The following is a 14,568-nucleotide window of genomic DNA, read 5'->3' as shown; positions in this document are numbered from 1 at the left end:
AAATAATTGGAAAAATGTTGTTCCGCGATGTTTTCCTTCCAAGAAATTTAATTAAAATACGTTGCCCGAGAATCGTAATTCGTGAATTTTTAAGTAATATCCATTTGACTTGGGCAATTTATTTCGCAAATGTTTCCAGAATATAGAATATTTCGCAAATATTATGGCGTTTCGTATTTCTCGACAAATTACATTCCCATTTAGAGTTTTCTCAATTTCCCGGGTTTTATAGCGGACAGTTGATAGTTAAATACAAGTAAAAATCAACTGTATCTAACGATTTATGCGAATAACGAACGTTTTGTTTGACACGAAAATAGTAAGAAGTACGAGACGAAGATTAAACGGCGAAGTATCGAGAGGAAAATACGCGAACGATCGTATTTGACTGGGAAATCCGTCAAAATCAACCGATGCAACGAAGCAGAAGGGAAATTCGATTTGAATTTGGCCAAGTTTAGATTCGCTTGGCCTAACCTGCGATAACGAGGTCGTCGAATCTGAAAGGCACGTGAAACGATCTATACTTTCGATGGAAAATCGATATGCTTGTGAAACAGCCGGCCCAAGAGAACTCTCGAGTTTATAATACAGGCTGTTTCAGCCGTTACAAGTGCCGGTTAACGAGTTCTCCGTTAAGAAACGTTTTGCTCCTTCCTTTGTTGCAAAGAAACCGTACAGCCTTCGTTTCTTTCAAGGACGTGATAAAAATATTCGATTTTAACGTGCTTTACTTTTACCGCGGTTCAAATTCTGTAATATACGAAAGATATATACGTGCAACGCGATATCAGAAGTAGACTGCGAATATTTATGCATTTATAGGTTTGGACGTGCAAAAATGTAGAAAATGCGTGTAATACGCGAAAATATGCAAAATATTCAAAATTTAGTACGCCATTTAGTGGATAAAACGAACATTAGCGGGCCGAATTTTTACAATTTATACTGCTAGAGTTTCATTTATTTTGTAATCTTTTTTTATCCTTTCCTCGGTTATTTCATTTATTTTATCATTTGTTTTTAAGCACTCGCCGTTCTCGTTTACCCGTAAGAAGTCCACACTCGTTTCACACATAGCGGAGTAATACACGTGCTTTGTCGCTGAAAATACGATAAACCGAGGTTAACTGGTCGATTCGATGTTCGAGCGGAAATTTCGCCAAACCACGTCCGGTTACATTAACTTCGATAAAGGGTTGCGCGTAATTTTTACAGAAAATTTTTATGAAAATTTCCAAGTTGCCTGAAAGTTAAACACCAGCCTCTTGATTTTTTTCATTACAACTTGGGGCCAAGTCTTGCCTGAAACTAAACCACTCGACCGTACCGACAAGTTACCAACGGCAGTTCAACATTTTTCGAACTTTCTTCCCTGACCGTACTTGCATCGTTTTATCATATTATCTGCTTAACGCTTGTTCTTATACATTACACGATAAACACTTCATCTTTGTTTCGTTTATCGTCCGCGAGGCCTAAGGTTCTGCACAACAGGCAATTGTATATACATAAGTGTTATAAATTATTTATTTATTTATTTATTTATAAATTTACGGGAAATTTCAAGGTGCAAAAATATAAAAGTCCTCGTTCCGATATATTTATACCTTTTAGCAATTTTAATATTTATAATGTTTACGTCACTATACTTCTCTGTTCACCCAACAACGAAAATGCTAATTTCGGCGATACTTTAAGTCGCCGAACCCCTCTTTTTCATTCTAACATGACTTTCAGCGAGGTAACCGAGCAACGCCTATAATGTCTGGCCTAAACGAGAGCGAGGAATTCGCGTTCCTTTTCAAAAGGACTCTTTCTTCTGGATTATGGCGTCACTCCTTAAAGAAAGAAAGAGGGGAAGTGAGCAAAAGGAAGGAAGAGTCGGCTCTAAGAACGGCGTGGTCGCTCTATAGTTGAACGAGATCCGCAAAAGGAACCGCATTCATCAAGATTCTTTTCTCCGTTGGTTATGTGGGAACGGCTGAACAAAAGCCTGGAAAATATTAATTTAATGCCAGGACGAAAATTATGCGTCGTAGTAAATCAACCTCTTCCCTGTTCTTTTGTCCAAAAAGTACCGCTCCTGGATGCGTGGTCTTCTTCTGTTACCGGTCGACCGGACCGACGTGACCGTCGATAGAATTTCTGTTCGACTTTCGCACAAGTAACGAACGAACCGCGAAATCGAATGCTAACAGACTATTGTCCACGTTCAGGAGGAAGAAATATTTTTAGAGACATCAAAGAGTTTGAGAGCGTTAAACGAAATGTAGATTCAGAAATGTTTACGAGTGAGAAACGATTATTCCGAAATAAATGTGGTTTCTTTGAGCGTCGAATAATTTCTTCGAATTCCGCTTAAAAATTCCGACAGAAGCATCGAAATTGGATCAAAGTGGAGTTTATGACTTGCAGACTCGTTCGATGAAGCCAACGAACCTCGTTCCTCGATACATTTAATTTGCGTAGGAGAATCGTCGAGCGATATTTGCTGGTAAATAAATGAAAAAGAAGTGAAAAGGAAATCTCGTCGTTGTCTCGTGCCAGGTCTCGTCTGCTCTCGTTAAATGGCACAAAAGATAGCATTCCGTTTCTGATTTATAATACTTGCACGGCATAATTTCAATTCGTTTGCAATAAAACACGGCCGAACTTTTTAACCCTGGCATTCAACTGCTGAAACGCGGCGTTCAATTCAAAACGGAACAAAAGAGAAACGTGTTTATAAATTTTCCAACGAGACGCGTTAGCGCGTACAATATGCCTGTTCCTCTTGCTTTCGGATCGACACTTTTGTTTCCCCTGATTTAAACCAGTTCGAACAGACCTTGTAAAACCTCCCTTTAAAATTCATTATACGCTTTTATTCAAGCGTTTCTTTATACCAGTCTTGAGTACTGGTTGAGATTGAAAATTACAGAACCAACGTGTTCTCTGCATTCGTGCGACTTATGCCTGTAAAATATTCTGATCGCGTAAATCAACGAAGTTTTCATTTTCCAATTAAAGTTGGACGACTCACCATATGGAAGACTTACATCCTATTCGCGCGAGAATATGAAAATTGTCGACGAAAGTTCTGCCATTTCTACATTTGCAGCTTCTTAAGGATACCTTGCAGAAGTCAAATTTTCGCATCGAGATCAAAAGGAGCCGGGAAGTTCGCAGTTATCGTTAGAAGCGCGACATCCAGGTGAAACTGTGTACGTGCCAAGCATACTTACGAACTTCTGGCAAAGTCGAATCGGCAAAATTAACTCGTTACCAAACCATGACATAATAAAATCTATTCCGAACAGTCATCTCTCTGTTTTCATATATAACACCTTGGTTACAATCAAAATTGATACCAAGGAATAAAGGGAACGAACAAATATTCCATTTCCTAGTCATACTTGTTGAGAATTGTGGATCTTAATTGCCGAAATAAAAGTAAAGGAACATTAAGGTTGCACTTAGAATTCGTATTAAAATAGTTTTGGATTTATTTAATAAAAGATTTCCAGGATCTTCGTCGATATACATTTGCACGCGTCTCGGTACTCTCTTTGTCTCACCATCTTCCATACCACACTGCCAACGGAACAGTTATGATTTAAATTTAACCAAAGGTATATTTTTCGATTGCAAACACTTATCACACACCCATTCGGCATAAACTTCTGCCGTTAATAATTGATAGGCAATTTCCTGATAGATAAGCAGTTAAGGTGACCGGTAACATTATGCAGGAAGAGAAGTGAAACAATTGTAAATGAGAAGAACTTTCGAGATAAAGATGTTTTCGAAGATACTTGAGGAATGTAAAGTAGGTGATTAGGATATAGGATTTTGTGTATCCGCTAATAAAGTTAAAATTTCAAAGAAACTTAACGAGAAAATTGCTTGAAATTATATTTTCAGTAATGTTACAGCCCGAGAGAATGCGAAGATTGTAAAGATAAAACGTGTTTCAAACGTTACTCTATAATTTACAAACTTAATTATGAAATAAAGGGAAGAAGACGAAATACGATAAAAATTTGAATAAATTTTCTATAAGTAGAAAATAGTGAAACCAAGAGATGTTTTAGATATCCTGAATATGGAAACAGTGGAGTTAGGAGGCAGCGAAAGGAAGTCTGCGTAAAACCAATGTTTAAATACATCCAGTTGCGCGATAAAGAAATTATATACCGAATGATATGAAAATTTAAATTAATGTTGCTACTGTTAATATTAATATTAAATCTAATTTAAAAATATTTAAAATACTAAATCGCTATTGCTATTAATATCAGATTACTATTAACATATTAGTATTAAATAACTAATAATTTTGAATTGGAATCAATTAATAATTTTCAAATGATGGAATCTCTATGGTATTCCATAAGTCTCTGTGAATAAAACAGTCACACGAAACATTTCTTGGTAAAAAAAAAGAAAGATTACGCTTGTAGAACTCGCCAACGAACGAAAATTCTAATTAAGTCTCTGGAACTGGGTTAAGGTGCTAAGGTTTTTCTTTGCCATTTTATGCAACTATAACACAAACTTCGCAATTTCTCGTATCTTCTAACTTTAATTACAAAATAGATCTTGGCAACCGGCTGCCGCCGGTCCCTGCAAACTTATAAACTCGCCTAACTCGATAATTACATAAGTTTCAACATTCATTACGCAACTTTTAACGTGTACCTTTGTGTTTCATAATGTTATCAAATTTGTCGGTAATTTAATTACGCGATATCTGCTACAATTTTGTGGCGCGTTAGCGTGCGTCAACGTTGTTGTTTAACAATGTCTCGTCCACATCCAAAAACATATACATCCACGACGAGATGGAACTAGAAAACGTTAAATATTCGTGCTACGCTCGAGTGCAAAGATAACTTGCGCCAGCGGTACAACTTTTTACTATTGTTTTTAACTTTTACACCGTAAATATCACGTTACTTTCATAATTATAATTCAACTTGAAAAAATTCTTCTGTTTTTCCTTCGTTGGTTCGATACGACGCGATACTCGCGGCAAACTATTCGCAATCAAATTGTTAATTGCTTTCACTCGCTATGAATTAATTATGAAATGCAGTGTACGTGCTGCAATACTCGTTAACGAGCTATTTCGTACGCTAATAACGAACTACAAGCCGTGGAAGTGGTCGCGAGTTAAATTCGAAAACGGGTTAAGGAATTACGATACGAACTAATTCCGATGGAGATGTTCTCCGAGACAAACTTCCAACAACACCGATCGAAATACCAAATATGTTAGCACTTGACGTGGTATTCGACAAATATTAGGCTGTCGGATGTTACCGTATGTTGAAAGTATCGCATATGGCGCGAGTCACATTTCCATAATGGGAATGGCGACAGAGGTTGTGGCAGAAGAACGAACGATTAATCATATCACGCAGCTGGAAAATGTCGGATAACTTTGATCCCCTTTGAATACGCTTGATTTACCGCCGGCGATGATACGTGTCGATACATTTCGCCCGCGTTATCACTTGCTGCAATTTATAGCGAGATGCGTGGCAAAAAGATGAGAAAGTGGAACGTACGATTCTAAACAATTACTTGATTAATTTTATAAAATATTTTGCTTGAGATTTGCTTTGAGATCAAGAAGCGAAATTATGTAATAGAATTGTACGATTCAATTCTATTAAAGTATGTACGTAATATAATTTATATATTGTTTCGACAAGATATACAGAATATATTATTAGAATATTAGAATACTACAGTAGTATATTACAAAGCTATTACGTGTATTAGAAATCTACAATATTACGATAATCAAAGATTAAACAAAATTTCTATAATTTAAGAAAGTGGATTTTTTATTATAACATAAGAAATAATAAAGAATGTCAGATATGTATAGGTATAGCGATTCTTAGCTATTCTACAACGATTTCAGATATAATTTGTTAATTTAACCATACACCGTCCAATTCTACATGCTCAATCGCGTAATTCCTCTATGCCACTTGCCAGACTACATATCATTCTCGTTCTTCTCATTTGACTGCGGACGTATCCTGTTCTACTATGCTGACGAGATATACCAGCATTATTCTACTCGTTTGACTATATAAGATTATGATGCTATTTATCTAACTAAACACGATCCTCTCTCTGCTTGGCCCGCCACGTAACGTCTTCGTACTACTTGCCTGGCTGCGTATATCCATGCCATCGTCTGATCAAATACCGCGCATAATCTACTTGTCTGACCACATACTAGCTGTAACACGCTAGTTTGGTTACACACTGTATATAATCTAGTTGTTTGGTCGTACGCCGAAATATGGTACTTGTTTCAAAGTTTCGTGCACCTCTGGTTGCTTGTTCGACCGTGCACACACCTGTTCTATTCGATTCTAAAGTTCTCTGTCGCGCCATAAACGTTTCTGTTCTACACGTCTTGCCACACACAATTCTGTAACGCTTACCTGACCGCGTACGCTCCTGTAAATGACTTACCAAATATTAGTTTTAAGTAAACTTTTTATTAAATCTGATCGGTATTACGTTCTAATATTCTCTGTTTCGTGCATTTTTTTTTAAATTATCGTTAAAAATTAGCTGATAGTTTTACACAAATTTTATAAAATTCGGAATAAACATATTTCGAATGAAAATCTTGTACCTCGATAGAAAGAAAAAGAAGAAGAATAATAATAAGAAGAAGGATATTTATTTTCGACCGTAGCAGAGTATTTAACACTAGATAAGGTTTCAGAAATAGCACGTAATTCAGCTTTCTTTTCTTAATCTAAATAAAAACTGATAAGTGCCGACTTCGTTTCACTGCAACATTACTTTATCATTATCCTAAATACACTGCATGTTCCATTCGTTCGTACTTGCCTACCCATACATCGTTCAACTGTATCTCGCGATAACTCAGGCTCGTACGTCAAGCGGCTGACAAGATATCGCCTCGTACTACTTGCCTGACAAAACGTAATTCATTACTATTTTACAAGGATAAAATCTAACATTATCGTTACCTTCAAATAGAATTTTAAACATAGTATACACTCGTATTGCGCGTCGCAACTTCTTTTACTTTTAATTTTTAATCGCACACGCGCCTCTCGTAATACGCGAAGCGTAAAACGCAAAACGTAAGAAAGTTTGGATAAATACGAAATAGTCGGTGGAGCTTGGTTGCGTGGACATACACGCGGCATGCAATGGCGAGGCTGACGTGCTTCTGAAAATTATAAATTCCAGCTCATATTTTATTGTGCGAAGGATGAAAAGTCGTGCAGACGCATCTGGCGTGAACGGTCGGGTCGGCAGTGGCAAAAGGCATAATTTGTCGGACGACATGGGCGGTGCGCGTCGGGTCGGTGAAATTTTTAATTCCTTGCGAGGAAACGCGGAGAAAAGCCGGGGCTCGTTTGTTGCCAGGCAATTACTCCTGTGCAATACGGCATAATGGATGCGTGGAGACGTAGAAAAACGACTAGACAGAAAGACCAGTTACGCTACCGCTCCACAATATCTGGACATTTGCTTGTTTCTCGTAAGACGTACTTTAATTACCAGATTACGGACGAATCAAACTACGATGCTTTCGTCGTTTACGACCACCACATCTACGGTGGCTGACGAAAGTATTCGAATACCTTCCGCAGGAGACTTTTATGCATATGTTTGTTCATAAGTATTAAGAACAGTTACCGATTGGTCGTTAATTTGTACACTTTGATAAAATTCGCGCATTATTGCTGTGAATCGTTCAAGTGTCCGAATACTTAAGGGTGCTGTCTTTTCGCATAGGAAACTTAAATATTTTTCTCGCATCAAAAGAGGGAACACGATGATATTTTTCCACGATTTTCGTGAAAGAGGGTTAACAAATCTGATTTAACGAAATTAAGCCAGAGCACCGTACGGAGCTTAGAGTTTAAGGAAGAAATGAACTTATGGAACAGGATTTTACGCTGCAAAGCGGTGCAAGTGGCTGGGAGTTAAAAAATTAATTTTTTCCCTGGTAGGATTAAAGCAAATGTCTACGCCTTCCGTTGGATAAAATCTTGGTCTTTTTTTCCTTTCCATGCAAAAGTTCTTTTTTAATATTTACGTTGTTCGCGTTGTTTCAGCGAGTCTTTACCCGTTTCTCGTTCCCGACACGGGTTTCCGTAATTATTTCGACCAATACATTTTCATTTGACGGGACGCTAGCCGTAAATTGAGCAGCTGATTCGTCACGGCAGCTTTAATGAAAACATATTTCGCATATTTCAAATTTTCTATGTAAATATTTTTCGGCTATCGATCGAAGACCACACGGGCAATGTATGACAAGTTCTCGTTGATTTTCTGACTTTCGTGTCGCTTGTTAATTAAAAGGAACTACTTTAATTCGTATAAAATAATCGACACTGAATGAACATTAACATAGATATATACGTAACAGATAATGTTAGTAATATTTTTTAAACGTTCGATTTAAATATAAACGATAACGACGCGTATTTGATCTGGAAATCAAACCGAAAGATATTTTGTACGTGGAATTCAAACGCAAATGAAATATTTGTTAATAAAACGTGGTAGTGAATATTTTTTAAAGACATCTTTGTGGATTTATTGCAGAAATAGCGAGTAAAATTCGAGGAGAAGCGAAGATAGCAAAAGAAAAGGGGGATTTATCGTGCGTTTCCAACCTGGTAAGTTTCAATGGCAGCCATATATCATTCTACAATAGCAAAATAACATTTTTCGACACAATACGTTAACACTGCTAACAAAATGAAGAATTCTAAACATTATCTGCATCTACTTTTTTCCTTTCTGTCTGCTTAAAACTTCTCTGTAACGTTTCAAAGTATTACACAGAACTCGAAAGAAGTTATGAAAAAATTGTCGCGCTCGTACATCACCCTATTCTATCTATTGTTTCGCTAACAAAAGTTTTCCTACGTTGACACGTGGGATTCCATTACATTTCCCTCGAAACGTATCCAACGTGAGAAAGGAACAATCCTGCATGATGTACGACGAGAATATTCCGATTTCGAGCGTTACATACGCGACCAAGGAAAACTCGTGTCTCGTTTCACATCTGCGGCCCTCGAATTTCACCGAAATTCTCACACCGATGTCTCCGAGCCTCGAAACAACCTTCTATCGTCCGTTGTTCGCCGACGACTCGATTACGACGCGATAAAAGTGGACTAGCCGAGGAAAATTTACGCCATCGCGTCGCTATTAAGAAGCTGTCGAAGTTAATAGCGGCAATTCGTTTTTGGCTACAGTCGACTCGCAACTTTCTCGTTCACTTCCTCCTACCCTTCGCTTCCCTTTGACTTTAACTCCGCCAGAAACCAGCCAGTTACCGTAACAGCTTCTCTCGAGAAGTCGGACGACACACTTGCCTTTTCCACTTGCCGCCGCTGTGACTGCTTCAACTACTGAAATACTCTCGTCGTAGTTCCTCGGGTGCAGGACAAATACGACTGAATGATATTGTTTACGTTTGAGCGTAGTTAATTTTTTTCCGATTACAGAAGCATAGAATTCTGGAGAATATTCGAGTGTGTAAAAAGTGATTTTTTCAATAATTCTTGCAGAATCAATACGAATAACGAATACATAATCTTGTTAACGAACGAGTATATTTGATTTTTTAGCGATTAAAGAAAGAGTGAAATTCTGGAGAAGGAATTGGAAGATCCGATGTATGAGATATCGAATAAAGCAATGTCAATTATACTTCACGACTATAGAACTAGGCTAAGAACTAAAACTAGAGTTACATTTAAAGTCTTATCCAAGCTATGGTTGACTTTAATTGTAAATTCTCTCTGTCAAGCTCTCTCTAAAATTCCACTTCCCAAATATGTTACAACTTCTTACTCTTTGACATCAACAATTATTTATTCTTGCTTTATCCCTTACACTCGACCAAGACTATTCTTACACCACGTTATCGTAGTATTAACATGTTGTTTGTTTCAATAGTCACACCTGCAGTTTATTCGACTAACTTTGAAAAACTGACATTTTCGAACCTAACAGATTGTTTCCATTTTCAATTTGCTTGTATCGAGATCCGCCTTATTTATATTCAACGACGCAATTGATAAATAAAATTTGTCACCCTATAGACCACGATCAAATAATTTAATAAAAGGTTCGAAAGTGATTCGAGTCGCATAAAATTTTATACCGCTGGAAGGATCCAACTCACATAAACTGCGAACAATTTCATCGTGATCTCGATTAATTCGGTCGTTTCTAGATTTCCGGGATTCTCAAGGATGAAGAGACGGGAGGGGCTTGTAATTGAACAGAGTCCAATGCATGTCGGATAGCCAGAATTTTCAGGCGGCCACCTAATTCAACGCGAATCGATGTCTCGAGTTGAAACCGATGCCAGGAGGCCGGCACAATCCAGGAAACGGGTTTCCCTGCATTTCAGACACTCCTACGTGCTTCCCGCTAACAGATTGCCTGTGTTCTCCGAATCGACGCGTTTAGCTTAGGATTATTTAGCTTTGGGATTGAATGCCGATTTGGCGCAATGGTATCGGTGAGCAGTTTCGTTCGAACGAACGTTTCGTCGATGACGCTATATCGTATGTGGTCTCGTTTTACGATGAAAGATAAATCGTTTGGACTTGAAATTTAAAGCGACAGGGCACAGATTCTATGGAAATTTTATAGAATAATATACACTGTAAAGATACCATTATCATTGCCAATGTGTTGGTCACCGTGTTTCTTCGTTTTTCATTGAAACAATTATTTACGTAAACTGGAACGATATATTGGAATGCAATAATCCATCGACACGCAGTAATATCGCAACGAATGGGAGCGATATACAATTCGTAAAAAAACGAAATTTTAATTTCTTTATCCGTAGATAACGATCGTTCTATAGAAAATTGGAAAGCAACATCGGGGTTATCCAATTTTTGGAAGTTTAAACGTTTCCAATGGCAAGAGTGATCTCCTTTAATAGCACCAGAGGGAAATTGCACGTGCTCGTCCCCGTTGAAAATTTCGAGCGCAGCAAAGTGTAATACAATGCGCGTGTTAAAATGAACGCTCACGTTCCGTATAAATCCGGCCAATTTTTCCCAGGATCGCGCACGCAATAAACATTGATCAGGCTCGTTCTTTAGCCCGTGACGCTATAAAATACCGTGAAAACGAATACGAAAGTCGGTCGTTCAATCGATCGTCGTTTTGCATTCTCCTTTCGAAAGTCTATGCTTTAAGACGCGCACGTGTCGTGGAAACACTTACGTCTTTTGGCAGATTTTCCACTTTCAAGAATTCAATATTTGGTAGATATAACAGCAGGAAGGACATTGTTCGAATAAAATCCAATGGTGCAAATATCCAGTGTCGTGTTAACGTACGATGTCATTGTATTTTCCTGTGCAGAGCCCCGAAAAACCTTCTTCATTTCTTCAAACAGACGAAACTTGAAGATGAAACGTTAGGACCCGAAAAATACCGAAAAAGAACACTCGTTAAACGGATGAAAGAGTGGCGCGAAACAAAAGCAATCGTAAAGTCGTCAACGTGAAATAGGAAATGCTCTTTCTCCATCGATCTGCATAAAATGGAATTTCAGTTGCGTGTTATTGAAACGAACGAACAACTGTGATCGGCGCAGGTTATTCAGAAGTTTATACGTCTCGATGGCATTGTATCTGGCATCTATTATTTCGAACCAGCACCGATAGGCCATGCCAAAGTGGCCTGGCAGCATTGAAAGATCAACACACGTTATTATGTATCATGTACACGTATTATGTATGTAGTCCTTACGGCTAACTCGCACAGGGTCGTACTACTAGCTGACTACGAGGTAACTTCGGTTTTCTCCAGTTGGCGATCAGCTCCGGCCACTGTACCAGGACTCTTACAATTCCCAGTTAGAACAACACAATGCATACAGAGAAGGGAAACTACTTTATGCGGAACTCGAGGTACGCGGGGAAATTGCATTTATAGCGGAGCACCGAGGAACTGCACGTATGTCTGTTGTGGACAGTTGTTGTAATTGTTTGATTTATATGAAAATTGGAAACACAGCATGAGCTGACCTCTCCGGTGACTGACGTAATAAGTCTGGGTTTGTTGTATGCTGATTCTACTTAAGGGGATCTCGATGGCTGTCCGATTTAGTTGAATTTATTTCTGTGTTATTATCGATTTTCCTGAAAAGAATTGCGAATGACCGTGTTGCGAAATTTTATTCGCGAAGTACGATCATCTTAGAAATCGTTTAAAGAAAAATGAAAGAAGGAAAGATTCGTTCATTCAATTACGAATATCTCATTCCTGTCTTTGATTTGCCACGTCTGTACGTTTTATTCGAACTGTATTTCATTAGTATCGCGAAATAAGATTTTAAACACGGAGAAAATACAAAAAAGGAGGCTACAGAAACTTGCATAGAATTTTTACATAAAGGTTACTAGAATAGAATTTTTTTGTTGTATAGAATTTTCCTAAAAATGTTCTATCCACGCAACGAATATAAAGCGAGATACCATAGAAACTTCGATAAAATTTCCATATAAAGGGATTTTTTTTATATTTCATATTCTCTTCGTGGTTGTTTTCCCGTTGAAACTATTTTATCTGGAATTAGTATTGGAAATAGTATTATCGAAATCAATAACGTCAATGTCAATATGACGTTAGAATGGCGAACGTTGAGAAACACGAGCGATACAACTACTCGGCTTACGGCCGACGAAAACGCGGGATTTCGACCATGCGCGGTTTTCAAGCCAGCAAATCATTGCGGGGAAACGTAGGACAGTGTGCAATTACATCAAGCTTTAGTGAACTAACCCATGGTTGCCCGGACGATTGGAAATCCCCGGGTCAGGTACGTGGCGTTGACCACCTACGTACTATTAGGTGCTCACCTAGCTGGATCGTGCACACGCGATTTAGCCGGACGTTGTAGATAAATTTCTGCAGACGCCTGCCCGTTCCCCCCGACGCCCGTAATCCTCCGATTACACGATCAAATCGGCAGCAACATAAAAAGTAAGAGCCTCTTGTTCGCTTTTAATGAGTTAGCCCGAAAGAACGATCGCTTTCCGATTTTCCCGAGATTTCCTTGCAAACACACCATTGCGAACAAAATATAACTCCGTTTTATTCATACGGTTTTGTTTCACTGACGGCAACGTTGTTCGTTTAATAAATTGATTCATTGCGTATCACGGGAGGGGCACGCGCAGGTTGTCAGACATAGTAACGTCAATTTCAAGCCTTAAACGTTATCACACAGAACGTGATTTGAAACATTTGTCTTGTATAAAAAGATTTGGAGATTGAGCCGGAAGGTATATCGTTATACCGTTAAATCGAGCTACTTGTCGCGTTAAGTTCATGGTACGCGTATTGATTAATTTATATCGTCTAGAGACATGCTGCTTTAGACTAAGAACTTCTAATCTCAATGGAAGCCTATAACACAGCTGAAGATAATTCCTATAATTAATCTTCTTACGTGGGATTTGCTTCAAGACGCAACAAATAATTTATAAATGATATTCGGAATTCCTATAGAGGGAAAGTCAAAAATACTCGTATTGTTTCGTGTATGTAAACGCAGACTTTTAATGTCGTTTAAAAAATGTACAATATATATATGTATATATAATAGACATTATAATATAATAGACATACAGACAGGGGATTGTCTCTCAAACGAAAGAAGAATTTTTTAAAAGCTTCGTCCATACGACCCGAACCAAAGCTGCCCCCTGTGACAGGAAAAAAAAAGAAAATATCTTCCTCTAGCATATACGATAAGCACCAGAGATGTATGTGTACCGAATAAACACAAAGACAAGCCAACTCCGATTTTTTTCAAGCGTGATATCAACTCGCCGGACAATCATACCATACGAAGCAGCGTTTCCAGACGGCGGACGTCGACAATAAGCACACGCGCGCAACGGTATAAAAACGCGATTAACCCCGGGTCGAGCCGTAATCGCGAGTCATAAATAAAATCGCATCACGCGTAATATCTGCTCGTACGAATCGCTGGCCGTGACTAATGTCCTGCCTCGTTAGATGCAAAGCCGGCTCGTTTGCGGATTACTGGCGTCTTTTGTGTTGGCACGAATCGGCCAGCGCCGTAACCAAAGGGAGAACTAAAAAAAAAAAAAAAAAAAAGAAAAGAAAAAAGAAAATGGGGCGAAACGAGGGAAGGAAGAGAACACTCCGTTAACCTAAGTCTACATCCTTCAGCGTGGCAATAAAGACGGCTAAGCGAATAACGGAACAGAAGCCACGAGAACATTTCGCAGGGAGCCTTAGCCAACGTTTGCCGGATGCTAGAATGCCAAAGGACCTTGGAATGCGTACAAACTGCTTGGATAAGGAGAGCACACGTTGGTGCTGGTGTCATAGAAGCTTCTCTTTGAGCTGCCGATGCGTTACTGAGTTCCGTATTGTGAAAGTATAACGGAAAAGAACAATAGAAAAGCTTCTCGAAAATAGAAGAAATAGAGAAGCATACGGGTAGCGAAGGCGCTTCCAATTGAAAACTGGGAGAAATGT

General features: G+C 38.5%; 1 protein-coding gene across 5 annotated transcripts in view; it reads left to right on the top strand.

The window, feature by feature from the left end:
- The window catches only part of NLG-5 (neuroligin 5), a 361,805-nt gene that overhangs the window by 226,944 nt on the left and 120,293 nt on the right, over window positions 1–14,568 (top strand). For all 5 annotated transcript variants that reach the window (XM_076621249.1, XM_076621247.1, XM_076621248.1 and 2 more), the window contains one exon: window positions 8,611–8,684. The gene's annotated coding sequence lies outside the window, so the exon portion shown is untranslated. The remainder of the gene's footprint in view (window positions 1–8,610; window positions 8,685–14,568) is intronic.

This window comes from Bombus vancouverensis, chromosome 9, assembly GCF_051014615.1.
Source record: "Bombus vancouverensis nearcticus chromosome 9, iyBomVanc1_principal, whole genome shotgun sequence".
NCBI classification, from domain to species: domain Eukaryota; kingdom Metazoa; phylum Arthropoda; class Insecta; order Hymenoptera; family Apidae; genus Bombus; species Bombus vancouverensis.
Note: the sequence above shows the minus strand (reverse complement) of the source record. Positions and strands in the feature narration are given on the sequence as shown.